The sequence below is a fragment of the Neopelma chrysocephalum genome, unplaced genomic scaffold (genome assembly GCF_003984885.1).
Source record: "Neopelma chrysocephalum unplaced genomic scaffold, ASM398488v2 Primary Assembly neopelma1_138, whole genome shotgun sequence".
NCBI lineage: Eukaryota > Metazoa > Chordata > Aves > Passeriformes > Pipridae > Neopelma > Neopelma chrysocephalum.
In genome coordinates this window covers 3,064,937-3,081,268 of record NW_020897800.1, presented here as the reverse complement: position 1 = coordinate 3,081,268, position 16,332 = coordinate 3,064,937, and positions in this window count along the sequence as shown.

Sequence of the window (16,332 nt, the reverse complement as noted above, 5' to 3'; positions counted from 1 at the left end):
TGCTTCTGCAAGGACATGAAGAATCACTCTGCAGGAAAAACAGCAACAGTGGTTAGAGGTTTATGAGTAATGACTTTTTTTTGGGGTGGGGGAGCTGGAAAAAAATCCCAGAGAACTGTTCATTCTTTTATTCAAGAGAACAGAAGGCTGAAAGTGAAACTTGAAAATTGCCTTCAGACACATCAAAGGAAGAAGCAGAGCTGGGAGTACATTGTTCTCCATGTCCACTGGAGATGGGGCCCACCAGACAGCTCTGGGATTCTTCCCGAAGGAAAAAAACTGCATTGTGCCAATCCAGCCTGACAGAGAGAGGATCTGTTGGATTGCAGGGTGTGATACATTTTGCCTGCATTTGTTGGCCTGCTGTGGGTTGGTGACAGGTTTTTTTTCCCCAGCTTCCTCCTCTGCAGTCCATTTAGAAGTGGCTCATATTTTGTTATTACCTCTGATGGGTTTGCAAACGACCATATCTACGAGTTAACTCTCATTTATGATCTTCTTATAATGATAAAGTGGTTCTTTTAAGAGTTCTGTTGCTTGCCAAAAACCTATTATTGCAAAAGTCCAAAGCCATTTCCGAAATAATTTATTGGACAACTGCACTTGGGAGTAAGAAGCTCTCATTTAATACCAGTATTTAAATACATTTTAATGTCCCCAGAACCCAAGGATCCAGATGCCATGTATAGAAGGGTTCTCTTTCTCTTCAAAAGAACCATTTTCCCCAATAAAAGTTGCATTTGTCCCAGGGAGAGTTTTCAGGAAGGACAGTTGGAGTTGTTTGCTGAGCCAAGGGATGTACCTGGCTCTCCACAAACAGATTTACCAACACAGGCAGGTGCAAAGGGACCAAAGCTTCTCTTGCCTGTGTCCAGAGCTGGCCAAACAGAGCTGGCTGTGCTCTGGAAGCCACTCTTACATGTTGGCATCAATAAACTAGGGCTGGAACTGCTTCAGATCCACAGCACAGGAATGCAGGACCATCAAACTCCATGGAAATCCAAGGAAGCTGTGCACCTTCCCACAGGCAGGTAGTTCTCCCAGAGGTTGTCCACAAGGGCAGACCATGAAAGGTGGTTTTGGGTCCAGAGACAAACTTCATTTATTACATAAATATGTGTTCTTTGGGTTATTTCACATTTATAAATAATTCTCTTTCCTTTGAACACCGAATCATTCACAAAGGGGAAAGCCTTGCTGAATTATTTCCCTTTTTTGAGTCTCCCATATTAAGAATTAGTTGGAGCTTTCTTTTTTTTTTTTTTTAAATGTATTTATTTTTTTAAATCACATGAGTTCTGTGACTCACAGGGGTTGTAGGTGGTATTATTTGTTTTGGTGTCTGCAATCCCAACGTCAAACTTGTCTTTGTCAGGAGATTGATACAACATTGGTTTTGGCCAGGAGCAGGGGAGGAGAAAGGACATCACTTAGCAGATACTTAAAATGTGGTCAGGCTCTGAAAAGCGACTCTTAGCAATGACATTGTGGTTTTCCATATTTATTTTCTCTCCCGCAACTTCCAGGAACAATCTGCTGAGCTCACAAATCTGAAGGTGATTAGTGGGGCTGTCACCTCTCCCCTGCTCAGCGGAGGGGTTTGAAAACCCCGCTCTTTTCCAGGGGCCTCTTCCATCATCGCTGTTAATAAGGATTCCACGACTGGAAGCTGCTGATGGATGCAGGAGGCTGAGCAAACTCCACCTCCCTCTGCCACAGCTCCCTGGGCTTAGCAGGGATAAGGGGAGCCATAATTCAGCTTCAGCTTGAGCCAACGCAGAGGTGCACAGAAGGAAGATTAAAAAGCAGGAGGGTGGTTAAGACACAGCTCCGAGGGCCTTAATTCAATTCCCATCTTTAAAATAACACCCAGGCACAGTGGCTGCACTCTGTGCTGCCTCACCCGACTGTGGGCTTAGGGAAAGCAGTTTGGAATTAGTCAAAATGACTGATGTGTAGGTGTTTTCTTTTAACACAATTGCTTTTCCATTTGGCCAGAGCAGGTAGAGGGACTGCCCAAGGTTTAAAGGAGCATTTCCCAAATGGGGTGCAAAGTTCTGCCATTCAGTTGTGGGACCCCCCTCCCCACATGACAAAAGGCACGTGTGGTGTGTGATAAAGTGAAAATAGAATTGATGTGTAGTAGCTGGAGAAGGGCTGTATTTTACTGTGAATTAGTGGGTCAGGTAAAGTAAAACATTTTCATCCTTTCTCACAGTGCAGGAACAGGAGAATGCAGAAAGGATGGGAAAAGCAGGAAATTAAAAAGACCTAAATACTCCCTTTTGCACTGGACAAAACTGATTGGGGAGTTACAACATCCCATCATCAGGAGTAACACCTTCACATTTCCTAAATGTGGTTGGTTACAGGCAAATTTTAATGAAGGTTCCTGCTACCTCTTGAAAACTGAATGGAAAAGACGTGCAGGAGGAACACTCCAGCTTTCAAATGAAGGGCTTGGAAAGCAACTTGCAATAAAGACAACTTTGTAATTGCCCCAGTGACCACTTGGAGACTGGAGAAGCAGCCAGATTACTCCTTCAGCCCCAAAAGTTGTTGGCTTCCCTGTACCTGTGCATGTAACAGGGAGATCACACTGACCTGGCTCCAAAACTTCTCCCAAGTGTGTGAAATGCAATTTTCTCTCCCAAAAACCAGAGCTAATTAGTCCATGTGGAACGAAGCTGCTGATGCAACCAGGCTGGTGCTGATGCCAGAGCTAGCAGGGGTTCCTCTGCTCGGTGCCACGTAGACACAGTCACGGGATCCCAGTCAAGGAAAAATAAATCAGGGGTAACTGAAACGTCCTGGACTTGTCATGGCAAAAAAGTCAATCATGCAAGTGATGATATTGAGAAAAATCACTTCATTTTTCCATGGAATATATTCCAAGCCGGTCAAGATGCCAAAAACATTAAGTCATTCTTCTATAATCCATTATGCTGGGTGTCTATGGAGAAACATTAGGGATGATCACTTCCTTCAGATACCTCAAAAATCAGGTAACTGATCTTCCCTTGTAAAGACATGCACAGGTTATGAATTTTTATTTCAAGAACATGACATCTTTATGGCTGACGTGCTCAGGAGTGCAATTTTCCCATGCAAAGGTGGAGTAATTTTGGTTAGGCAACATTTATTGCTTGGCATTCTTGTTTAATTGAATGAACTGCATTTTGAATGGGGATGCTGGGAGGAAGCTGCTTGGGAAGAAATTTGGCTTATTGAGGCCCTGGAGCTGTGAGCCAGGAGTGCAAGGTCCTGTTTCAAGTGGTCTAAACCCAGCTGAAGTACAAGGAAAGAGCCCCTTGGACTCTTCAAGGGTCTGACTCAGGCAGCTTTTCTCTGTGTTTCCTCCTCTTTAAACTTGGCAGAAATGCCAATTCCTGAGGTATGGGAGCCTAATGATTCACCCACACTGTGCAAGGATCACGGGGAGTTTTTGCCTGAGGGGCTGCAGAGAAATTACAGAGGGTTTATTTTATCAACACTTCTTCCACCAAATTGTAGGAGCGAGGTTTAATCTGCTATAACCCAAGAGGTTGGGAAGGGAAGACGTCTGTAAAAATCTGGGGAGGGTGTGGAAGGGAGAGAAATGCGAATATTGAGGATTTAGGTGACGTGGCTGAGGAAATGTGCTACAGGTTTAGTTAATAGGGCTTGAGCAGGCAGAGTTTTTGTCCCAGCTATGAATATTATTGTGTGTTTGTGAAGGCCAGTGCTTGTGTTACACTGTGCACCTACAGTCTGAGCTTTGCAGGTTCTGTGTTTTATATAAACCCAAGGTTTATGACTGATTTGATTCTACTTATTTGAATTTTGGGGGTACAAAGGGGAAGATAGTTTTAGCTCACTTCCACGAGGTCCAAGCTGAACTAAGCCCAGATCTTGAAATAAAAATTCATAACCCATGCATGTCTTTACATGGGAAAGCCAGTGTTTAAATTATGGTCACAGGTTGGAGTTTGTGAACTGACTCTTCTTCAGTCATTTTGCTTTCAACCTTTTGCTGAATGTCCCCCAACTTTGCACCTGTGAAGCAAAACCAGTTCCCCTTTGGATGGGTCTGATCCATGAAGACTTCACAGGGACCAAAGGAGAGACTTTCCCAGCCCAACTGGACAAACCCTGGGGAATCCTTGGGTTCAGGGTGTCATATTTAGCCATGGGTTGAAGAACTCCAGGGCTGCTAAAGTCCCACACCACCCTCAGCTCTCAGGTGCAGCTTTTTAGGGGCTGAATGGGACTGGGAGGAACTGGGAGCAGCTGGGTGAGGAGTGTGGAGAGCAAGGTTGCAGAGCCACCTCTCGGAAAGGTGTGTGAGCTGGAGAGCCCGCCCTGAAAGGTACTTTTTAAAGCTTTCTCTGTGTTTCTGGAACAAAGAGACTGGTGGAAGGGGAAAAAAAGGCCTAAAAGCTTATTGACAAATGTTCTCAGAAACTGCAACCCAGCTACTGGAGTGTGTGGTATATGTGTAATTTTAATTGCTCGTAATGCAGCCCCCTCTCCCCCTCCTTGCTCTCTCCTTCCTCCTCCTCCTCCTCCTCCTCCTCCTCCTCCTGCTCTCTCTCCCCCCGCCAGTCCCCCCCACCCCTCCCCTCCCCTTCCACGAGTTAATCTGTCGCTCGATTCTCAGCTTTTCTTTTGCTTCTGGTTTCATTTTCAGATGACAAAATTCAAGGCACACAGCTCTGCTGTCTGGTTGCCCTGGTAACGGTAGCCTATTATCGTACCTTGTCATTCATCAAGAAAGAATTGCACTTGACAGAGATAGACCAAAATGCCTGCAGTCTGCAGCAGAAAAAAAAAAAAAAGAGGAAAGAAAAAAAAAAAAAGAGGAAAAAAACTGTTTTCTTTTCTTCCAAGTATGTAAAAGGCCTTTAATGCCTATTTAGCTACATGTTTTATTTAACGTTGCTTATTATCCGCTAAAGTGATTGTCGATACTCGTAGAAATAGATATTTCCTCCTCAAAAAAAAATAGCTCCAAGTCGAATTTGTCATTCTGCCCAGCTTTCAAACCCTTCCACCCTGGTGCACAATATAAAGGAAATGGTTAAATGATAAACGTTTTGCATGTTGAATTGGCCAAGTGACCACACAAATGCTGCCTTTCTGCTTAATTATGGCTTGTGTTGGTTAGCTTTCCTGCTCCCTTTATAGAGCTTCAAAAATAATTAGCAGGGTATGCAATAAATAATTGAATTTTATCTTTAATTAATCCTTCAAGTGCAGGGTGTTATGGAATACAGATAAGTGTATGTACATAAAAAGTACATATGTAGTGTGTGTGGACACACGTGTTGTATGTGTTAAGGAGGCAGAGGTTTCTCTGAGCAGAAAAAAAATCTGTAATCACTCTTTCTGAAGTTGGACCAGTCCCAAATTCATTGTTCTTCAAAGGCAGGAAAAGGTAATTGCTTGTTATTTTGCCTACCTCATCTTTGCCATTTGAATTAACCCAAATTAATTCCTGAAATCTGTGGCCTCATACCTTTGGTTAGTGAGCACTGAAACTCCCAGTATTGTGGTATTTTAAAATCTAGGTATTTTTCTCATAATTGCTTAAATAGCTCTAATTGAGGGTTTGGGTGTTTTGGGGCTGTTTCATAAAAGGATTTTGGGTCAGTTTTTTTGCTTACAGTGGTCAATTTGCTTGTTAAAGGTGAGATACGTTGTAAAATAGGTTTTATTGGCCATGTGGCATTTTAAGTACGTATCCTCCTCGCTTGGGGTTTGGATCTCTGATTGTTGAATCTTTTGTCCAGGGAGATCAGAGAGAGAAGGAAAAAAAAAGGGAGAAAGAGAGATAGTGGAGGAGAGAAAGATAGAGTGCACTTAAAAAAGGGGGGAAAAAGAATTCCTCCCATAGATTGTAAGGCCAGCTCTGTTTATTTTCATGGAGTGTGTCCTGGGTGTTGGACCAGCTCTGAACTTCAGGAGCTCGCTTTGCACCCCCCCACTGAAAATAGAAACCTGGGTGTTGCTCCTGAGCTTTCTGGCCACACAAACTCCCACATGGGAAGGGAAAAACCCAGGGTTGAGGTGGCACCAAAGCAGCTGCAGGTCTTGTCACGTTTTTGTCATCCTTGGGAAAGGCTCCTGGGACACATCCAGACCCTTCCAGAGCCACAGGGCTGCTCACCCCGTGAATTTTGGGTTTCTTCAGAGCCAACAAAGAGGGCAGGGCAGGGAGAGAGGGAGATGGCCCCAAAATGTGTATAAATACACCCATTCTTAGAGGCACTTGTGAACTTTTCCCTTTAATAACGCCGCGACACCGGCGTTCATTTCCTGTCCAACCTCCGTCCTACCTTTTGATTTTTTAAATCTCCCTTAGGCGAGTGGTTTGGGCAGACAAAGAAATGAACAGGCAGAAACAATTAAACCAGCAGATACAGTGAAAACCAACACCACAGCACTCTGGCAGAATTCGTTCATACACTGCAATTTCTGCCTCGTATTTGATGTTTCAACAGTCGGGTTCTTATTCCTGCAGTTTCTTCCAGCCTTCCCCTCGGCTCGAGGAACTCTGCTGTCCCTCAGGACCTCATAAATACATAGAGGCACTGGAAATATTTTCTTCTGTATATTAATATTACATGATAATCTCGCCGAAGAAAAATAAAATGCTCGATCTGGATCTTCTTAGCTTGCAAAATGGCTCTTTTTAAATCCCCTTTAAAGGCTGGCGTGTGTCTTTATGAAAAATTGGAATTTGGAATGTTTATACAGCCCTGAATAGTGCAAGTGAATATCCTTAAATTAGCTTTTCAAGTTGATTTACAGCCTGAAAATTCTGTAACAAGACACGAGTGTTATCTGGTAAGAAGGGAATAGGTTTTTCTCTTGTTGTCTGTCTGTGTGTCTTTGCTGTGAAACAAAATGGGAGCCAAAATGCCAGCCAGAAAATGAACTTTGGGGAGGAGAAAAGGCTACATGGGAGTTAACAAAGAAGGAATTAACTTCCTCAAAAATTAAAGTGCTGATTGATTTTCTTAAAAAAGGTATTTTAACCAAGATTAATTGATCAAATCTTACAATACAAGAGAAAAAACCCCAAGTCCCTGGGAGTTGATATTTGTTTTACTTGGGAAAGGGCTGAACATCTATCAGCTATATCTAATTAATTGGTTCTGTCTGTTGATGTGTGTATCATTTATCTGTCTGGCTTTCCAGGCTCTTATTTTATGCTTATATTCCTGGTACCTGAGTAGGTGATAGATCAGAAAATAAGGGGCAGCAGGACTGAGTTTTGTGCGTCTCTGAGCATTTTTAACCCCGTGCTCTGATTCAACCACCAAAAAAGGCATCACTTGGGGGGATGGAAATGTATTTGTGGACGGTCAGGCCATGAGGAGCCCCATAAGAGCTTGTTTGGCTCCCTCTCTAAGAGGAATCAGGAGAACCTGTCTCAGTGAACTCTCCAGGAGGTGTTTCAGCAACTGCTTCAGCTTTGTTTGCCCTCTGGCACACTGGGAATAGTTGATTTTCCAGCACCAAGTTGTCCAAGAGCACTTGGTACATCCTCTGGGTTTGAAGTCACCCTCAGAGCAGATATAAGTCCAAGGGGTGCTCTCTGTGGGCCTGACCCAGTAAAACCCCCTGTCCAGCTGTGGTGGGAGGGAAGCCCAGGCAGAGGCTCCCAAAAAACCTCCAAAAACTGACTATGGAGGTGCTGCGAGGTCTGAGAGGAGGTCGCTCTATGTGAGAGCCAGATGGAGGTTTTATTGAATCCAGCCTTTGGGTATCGACACAATAAAACACCTCCTGTAAACCCAACTCTTTTTTTTTCTGTCTCCCTGCCCCTTTCTTCCCCTTATTTTCTTTTTTTTTCCTCTCTCCCTGCCCCTTTCTTCCCCTTATTTTCTTTTTTTTTCCTTTCCCTTCTCTCTCTTTCCTCCTACTGCAGTGAAAATTCGAGGAATGCTGTGAGTAGACTAAAACCATGGCACAGAGTGTGCTTATCCAAAGTTCAGTCAGAACACAGTGACTCTCCTACCTTGGAATATGTCTGAAATTAAAATGTCACGGCTCAGATTCCCACTTTAGCTCACGATGAGTTATATCCTGGGCTACAAATCTTTCCTTGCAGTGACCGATGCTTTTCTGCAAGTGGAGTTGGAGTTGTGGAGCAGCTTGAGGAGGTCTCATGGTACTTGTCTCCTTGATCCACATGTGTGTAAAATAGACATTTCTGTACTCTTTTTTGCACATAGAATCACTGTTTTCAGGGTCTGCACTGAAGGTTAAGGTCTAGATTTGAGGGAGGGTCTCAAATGCCACCTTTTCCACGTCCTATTTCAGAGGTGACAGCTGTGATCTTCCTCTGGAGGCCAGGAAACCTTTTAGAGTTATTTTGAATTTATTTTAATTATTTTATTTTTAATTATTTTATTTTGAATTATTTCATTCTTAATTATTTTATTTTGAATTATTTCATTTTGAATTATTTTATTTTAATTATTTTGTTTTTATTATTTTATTTGAATTATTTTATTCTTAATTACTTTATTTTTAATTATTTTGTTTTTATTATTTTATTTTGAATTAGTTAAAATGGGGTGAAAGGACTTGAAAGATGTAGCTGGAGATTTGAAGGGCACATAAGAAGGATGCTGTGGTGACAGTGGCTTTTTCTGTTGAATGCTGTGGAAACAGCCCAGTGGTACCACCCTGGAAATCCAGGAACTTGTTGGAACCATTTGCATCAAGAAACACAAATTTTTGTCTGTTTTTAGTGTTTCTCTCTGATGTGCAACTCCATTATTTTAATCACTGACATCGCAACCTCTGGATTTTAGGGCTGATTTTCATCTACTGCCATGGGATGGGTGTGCACAGAGCCATGAGGGATTTATATCCAGTGTGGAATAGAGTTTTCCATCAGGGAAGAGGATGTTATCCGTGTCCCTAAGGACTGTGCTGCTTTCTACTCACTTCACACCAACATATTGACTCTGGATCTGACTTGCCTTAATTCTTCCTGGCTTGGAGTTGTCTTTTTCTATCTGCCAGGCTGCTGGGTTTGATCCTCCCTTTCTTCCTGGCCAAGCCCTTTCTTTGTGCCCTTTGTGGCAGCGAGATCCTGCTGCAACATCGTGAACTGAAGCAATTCCAGACTCAGGTGACAGGTGCCCAACACCATGAGAGCCTTAAAATGATGAAAGGAGCAAAGTAACACCTAAAACTTCTCACTGCCTTCTAACCTTGGAAATTGTCCATTCTCTTTGGGTTCTATTTACAAGATTTTCCTCCTCAACCACGAGTGTTAAAAGCATTTTGGGTTTTTTTAGCCCCCCTCTTAATGAAAAGTGCTGTTGTCACAGGTTTCCTTGTTTTCAGGGGCTGTTTTTCATGGCAGACACCGTAAAAATGTTGTTAAATGGGTGGTAAGAACCCTGTTACCAGCGAGCTGGAGCTGCAAAAGGCATTTATAGATGGTGGTTGAGGGACAAGAGGTCAAATATTGCAATTCTTACCTCAGCTGAGTCCTGGCTGACATGGGTGGGAGTGAGGAGATGAAGATTTGTCCTACTTTAAAGTTGAACCCCCGTCCTGCTGGCAGGGGATGGTTTTGTTTAGTTGTTTTGATTTGGGAAGCCACGAAACAAAGGCAGCTATAACCAGGCCGTGCTCATTAAACAAAAAAAACCCCAACACATTTGTAAAGATATTTACTGATAGGGATTAAACAGAGCAGAAAATACATTTTTTGTTTGTTTGTTTGTTTGTTTTTCCTTCTGGTGGTTCAGGTGCTTTTTTTTTTTCCCACTACCTTTGCTGCACGTGAGTCTGTGAGATGCATTTAGATGCATCCAATCCATGATTTTAGGGCAGGAGAATTTCTGCTTCAGTTTTAAAAAAGAAGGGATCCAATCTTGTGTGGCAGCAAACGGGTTCAGATCTCACTGTTTCAGTGGATATAAAATCTCCTGCCTTGTGCCTTTCTGGCAGGACCTGTTGGGGAAAATGAGGGGGAAAAACAAAAAGATGTAAAGGCAATTTCAAAAATGACATTTTAAAATGCCTTTTAATGAGCAACTCTGCTAAAAGCACCTGTCATTTACTTCCAAACAAGTTTTTCCTGAAGGTGTGGTGGATGCTTAGCAATGGTTATTTGTGGTGGGCTGTGTTATATACAGTTCTGGGCACAGTTTCCAGCAAAAATCCTAATGAAACTCCTTGTGTAGATGCAGGTTCCTCACAGGAGCAGTGGATTTGTCCATCTCTGGGGGTAAATCACACCCCAAAGCTTTTGCTCCGTGCAGGGATTGAACAAGGTCCCTCTTTGGCTCAGTTCTGACAACTCTTTGACCAGCCACACATCACTGCTGGCTACAAATGATAAGTAATTCCAAAAAAAAATCAGACCTTGCAGCTTCTTTGTTGGACAGAGGAACTGGTTACTTCCATGTGAAACAACAGGAAAAAAATGGGCAGACTCTAATTTTTGTTATTTTTAATAATTTAGCTGCGAATAAGGAATTATTTCCAGAACTAAAGCATCAGGGAAGGTGCATGAAATCTTTGTTTTTCCAAATGATTTGATCTCTGGTGTAGGGAAAGGGCTGAATATGTGGAGAATTATTGTGAAGAATTTTAGGAAACATTCCTTGTGCAAGTCTTGTCTCTAATAACCTGTAACTGAGGTTATTACACTTGCATCTGTATTCTGCCATAGAATAAATATATTCTGCTTAGTTGAAGCCCAGTGAAAGACTCAGTACAGAGAGATTTTTGGTGTCCTTTGAGCATATCCAGAGAAAAAAAAAAAATGCTTTTCTCTGTCTTTTTAGCATCTTCATTTAAAATAAACTGCCTCAAAACTATGATGCTGAAAAACAAAGGGGAAAGAACAGCTCTTAAAGGAAATGCTCTTAAACATAAGGATATGAGATAATGAAACGGGCTGCTGGGATAAGCATATTTATTGGGTTTGTTATGTATCAAATGTAACAAAAGTAAAGTGTCTGAAGAACTCCATGTGTGGTTCCTTCACACTCTTTGATCACACAATTCCCCCTTTAATTCAGATGCAGTAGAGCTTAAGTGGCTTCATTGATGTGTTAAGTGTGGAATGATTTTTGTATAAAATAAAAAAAAAAAAAAGAGAGAGGGGGGAAAAAAAAGAGGAAAAAAAAAGGACCCCATTATCTGTCCAGAAAAGCCTTGTGTGCACTTGTTTATTGAGACAGGAAGTCGGTTTCCCACACTGAACAACGGTGCCGAAACACTGAAAAATTGTGTGGGGGAAGAAAAGTAAAGGAAACTTAATTTTCTACCTGGCAGAAATCGGCCTCCGGAGGAAGAAGTAGACAATGAGATTGGGCTTAAACCGAATAATGGAACCTGATTGATTCGAGGAAAATGCTCCACACCATTTGTACAGGGGGGGTTCATGTGCTGCTTTTGTTAGTAAAATGGGAGGCTTTGGTACGAGCTCTTTGTAGTGAGGCTGCTGCTGCTGCTCCAGGATTGCTTGAGCACGGCATTGCCCAGAGGAGCAAACACCCAGCACCACGGCTGGCAGGTAGAAACAGGGCATTTGAATATATATTAAAAACTAAAAGGAGCAGCAGAACTACTTTTAGGTCATTTCTTACCAGTTTATCACTGGCAGAAATCTACAGGAGGCTCTTTGCAGAGAAGCCTTGGATGGAAAACCAGGAGAGTTTCTTTTATCCCAGACAAAGGAGCTCCTGCACCTGATGCCCTGGGCCAGCCCCTCTCACACAGCCAACCTGAACGAGGAAAAAAATATAAATAAATCAAATGGGGAGGTTTTTAGGCTGGTGGTTAACATGTATTTCCTCACACCTAGGAATCTGAACAGGATTAATATCAGGCTCCAGCACTCGGGTGTATCTCAACCTCCCCTTTGGCCAGCGAGCGTCACGGGCTGGAAGTGAAATATCGAATTCTGGCATTTATTGGTGTTTCAGAAGCAACTGTAAGTGCCCAGAAAGGTCAGAAGTGCAGTAGGCCCAGTGCTGTGGGCTCAGAGCCCGGAGTTTTAATCGGAGGGAGCAAACCCAAGGTCTGAGGAGCAAGACTGGCACAAAGACATCAAGCGACTCGCCAGAGGTCACGGCAATCATAGGTAGCAGAGACCAGATTAAAGATCAGAATTAGCAGGTTCTGTATTTTGCTGCGATTTCATATATCCTGGCTTTTTTCCCCCTGGTTTTATTCAGCAAATAATGATGTTTTCTCCCTCTGACACAGTCCTGTGCTTTTGTGCTCCGAGCGCCGAGGTCTCTTTTTGCTTTGGGAGCTCGTAAAAACGTGTGGTTTCCTTGGCTCTGCTGCCAAACCCAAGGCTATTCAAAACAAACAAACACAAAGGCCCTCCAAAAAAGCAGAGTGGGCTTCGTAAATATTACCTTGAGGTGGATTTTTGTGCAGAATGGTCATAGGGGGAATAATAACCCAACACTTCCCTTCTCCCCAAACCAGGTCTGCGGGACCTCAGGGACAGCCCTGGTTGTGTCCCTCGGGGGTGAGCAGCACTGCAGAGCCCTTGCTCCTTTTACCTGGATGCCAAACCCTCCTCCCAAGTGCTTATAAATCTGGACTGAAGTATTTTTACCAGCCTTTTTTATTTTTTTTTTCAAGCCTTGCAAGGCAGGACTTGGAGGGAAACAGCACATTTTCCCGACACACGTGCGCCTTCCCACTGGCACACGCAGCTCCCCCTTCCCTAACCCTGCTCTCCCAGAGCCTTTTCCAGCCCATATAAAACTCTTCTTCCTTTCAGCACCATCTCCCCACACCCAGCACATTCCTTTCATGTGCACAGACCGATGGCCTTATCTCTCACTCTCGCCCTAATTATGAAATGTGTGGTATGTTGCTGTTCCATGAGAACAGAGAGAGCTGCAACTGGGCAGAAGTTAAAGGACTCTTCTTATTACTCTTCAGGCAAGCCAGGGTCAGGATAAACTGGCAGTCTGTGCTTGTTTGGGTGGGTTTTTTTAATTCCTATCTCCTCGAGAAGGGGAAAAAAGAGAAAAAAATCAAAATGATTTGTTAAACCCATAAGCTGCATCTTGGTCGTGAGGATGATTTGCACCGAGCAAACCTTTCCAGCACTGAAGTGTCCCTACTGTTTGTCACACCTGACAGACACTGAGAACAGCACAGAGGGGTTGGATGCTGAGCTCCTGAGCTCGACCTGGGGCTCTGGTTGTCGTGGTCTCACCATCAGCACAGTCAGCACAGATATTCCTCTCTGTTCCTGAGAGCTGCAGGACCTCGGTGCGTAGCAGGAGGCTTTCTGTGTCTGGCAGGCATGTGGTCCTTAAAATGCAACTGTCAGACACTTTGCAGTGGGATTTCAAAGGGGATGACTACTGGCTTATGTCTGCTTCCACCGAAATTGTCTGGAGCAGCAAGACAGCCAGGCCAGGAGACGGCTGCCTTTGAAAATCCCACCGTGAAATGCCGTGTATCTGAGAGCTACATCTGAATTGTGCAGAGCCCCCCTCTCCCCCCAATTATTTGAAAACATGAGCTAGACAGCATTAGCCTGGTCAGCCGTTGAAAAAGGGGAACATATTCGTGACCTGCCATCCGTTCCTGCTCCTCCTGACCCTCCCCCTATCCCCACTTTGTCAGCCCTTAGTGAACCAAAAACTGGCTTTTCTGATTTGAATCATGATTCAGCCTGATGCGATTTGAAATGCCTGAATTCTTAACCCCCTGCATGATGGGATTTTGTCTAATGGAAATGCCAGCAGCCTTTAAGTCAGGCATGGCAGAGCCTTGCCAGCCTCTATACCCAGCATGCTAAATAAATGATAAATATTGTTGCACATATGTTACATCTGTCAGAAGTCTCAACATCACGCAACCGACGTGTGGCCCTTTATAAGGTGATGAAAGGAGCAAAAAACAACAACAAAACCCCAGTGCAAACATCAGATAGGCATTAGAGATTCCCTGACAGTGCAAATATAATGCCCTGTTAGGGAAATAGGCTTGTAAGGATTGGGGACATCTTTATTAGGTCAGGTAAAGGGCTGAAAGCAGTGGGTATGCTGTGGGTTCAGACTTTCTTTGTGAGGTCAAGCAGCCCCCAGCTCCTCTCTTGTCCTTATCCTGCAGTGGGGATGGTGCTGTTACTATTTTCGGTTAAGAGGTGCCAGGTTCTGCTTTTAAACACAAGGTTCAGGTGTGGGAGGAGAAGGTAAGGTAAATAAAGAAAATTCTGATGTTACTCCTAAATATTAGATGTGTAGTTGCACATCCCACTGAAATATTTAGGTCTGCTGAAGGTTGGTATATATTATTTCACTCTTCCCCAAGGCAGGAATTTTTAGCACCCCTTGCTCTAGAAGGGGCATCTGGCCAGTGGTGGAGAGCACTGAGTCAAGACTGGGATCAGGGCAAGAACCTGCAAATTCCTTGCCTATCTGAGCTGTGCCAGGGTCACCTCGGGGGGCACCCCAGTCCTGCAAAGGTCTTGTCCTGCCTGTGGGAAGGAGATGAAGCAGGGAGAGGGTGAGCAGAGGGAGGAGAAGGCTGTCAGCACATGCTGAGCCACGGCTCTGCTCCCCTGCACCAGCTGGATGCTGGGGAGGGAGGGAGGATGCTCAAGTGCTAATGCATCTTCCTCCCCTCCAGCACAAACGAGTCCTGCAGAGGAGCAGATCCTCAGAGGGGATTTCAGAGCCAGGGTCCCTCCCCAGGGCAGCGGTGAGGGGCACGTGGAGCTGCTCCACCTCTCGCCCAAGGCTCTGCCTGAGGGCAAAATCTCAGCCCAAGAAACATATTCCCCTCCCTCTGCCTCCCTCCTGAAAAATAAGGGTCACAGTGGCATTTACCTCGAAGTCTATTAAAAAACATTGAACTCCCAGAGTGTGGCATGTGTGTTTCCTATTAAGGAGGCAGTTCCAGACTAATAACCATTTTTAATGGCTGTTGTTGTGCTTTGCACTAAATGATATCAGCTATTATTGCAGGAGAAAGGCAAAGGAGCCTGGAAAATTAAATGAAATCCTTCTGTGGAAATTTCAAAGGGGATCAAAGATGCTCCCCAGCTTTTTGCTAGAGCCCAGGTGGAACATTTCCCAGTTCCAGTGTAAGGTAGGGAACCCCAGGAAAAGCCCTTGTGCAGAAAGCAGGTATAATTTTCCCTCTCCTTCTTTTAAACAAGTAACTGTTGGAAGTTAGATGGTTTTCTTAATACAAATAAGAGTAGGATTGGGTCCACTGAGGCTTAGGAAGGTCAGTGGATGGTGGCAGAGGGCAGGAGGAGTGATGTTTGGTCAATCCCTTATTTGCTTCTCTGTTCTGGTTGTGAAATAAATAAGTAAATAAGTAAATAAATAAATAAATACTACTTGTAGGACATGATTCATCTTATCCTAAAGTGCATGTGAAGGTAGGTCGGATGGGTTGTACCCCAAATTATGGCTGTTCCTCTCTTTTATGTGTAGCAGGAACCCAGGATGACCAGATCTAAGAGCAAAAGAACTTACCTTAGGAAACAAGGCAAGAGGGAGAGCCAGGGACAGGTTTGTTGACCTTCACAATGTGTTTCGAATTATTTGTAGGCTGTGACTGCAAGTTGAGAAAAATTCAAACCAGCCTTGATGGTATTGAAGCAAGTCAAATTTGGCTGAGGCCAAATGGTTCGTAATTTAGTTTAAGACCATGACTGTGAGTCTTAAAAATCCCAAACAGTGGGTCTTGCTGGCAAGCTGAGCATCTATTAATAACTTGGCAGTGAAAGCAGAGGGGTTTGTTCTCAGGGCTCAGCCCTGCCAGGTTTTGAGCCTCCCAGACCTCCCACTACTCGTGTGGGAAGTGAAGGGCCCAGCACTTGGCAGGATGTGACCCCAAGGACGAGCTGCAGGGATAAATTGTCTTTGTCCCCTTTCATTTCCAGAGAGTTCCCTCCATTCAGGCTCCAGGCAGAAGTGCTCCTGGTACCTACAGAGCGACTCTGCAGGTCGGGGTGATCCATTTAGATTATCCTATTAAAAAGATGCAGCCTGTTTTCCAAATGCACAGAAATCTAACTAACTTAGTCGCTCTAATTAAGCCCCCGCTGCAATTTCCACCGTGCCATTAAAATAAGTTATGCTCAAATGCAATGAAATGCCTGTAAATCAAGGGAGATTGAAAATCCCCTTGGCTGCAGGGATGTGTTTATCATAAAGACTTTAACATCCTAAATTTTTAAAAATCATGTACACTAAGGGAGTCAGGGCTCATAGGGAGGAGCAGTGTCTTGTTGCATCCTCTCATGGAGCTCAAGAACCAAGATGGACACTGCTGTTGCATTTTCCTTTTTGTTTTTAGCACAAAATATGTGAAAGT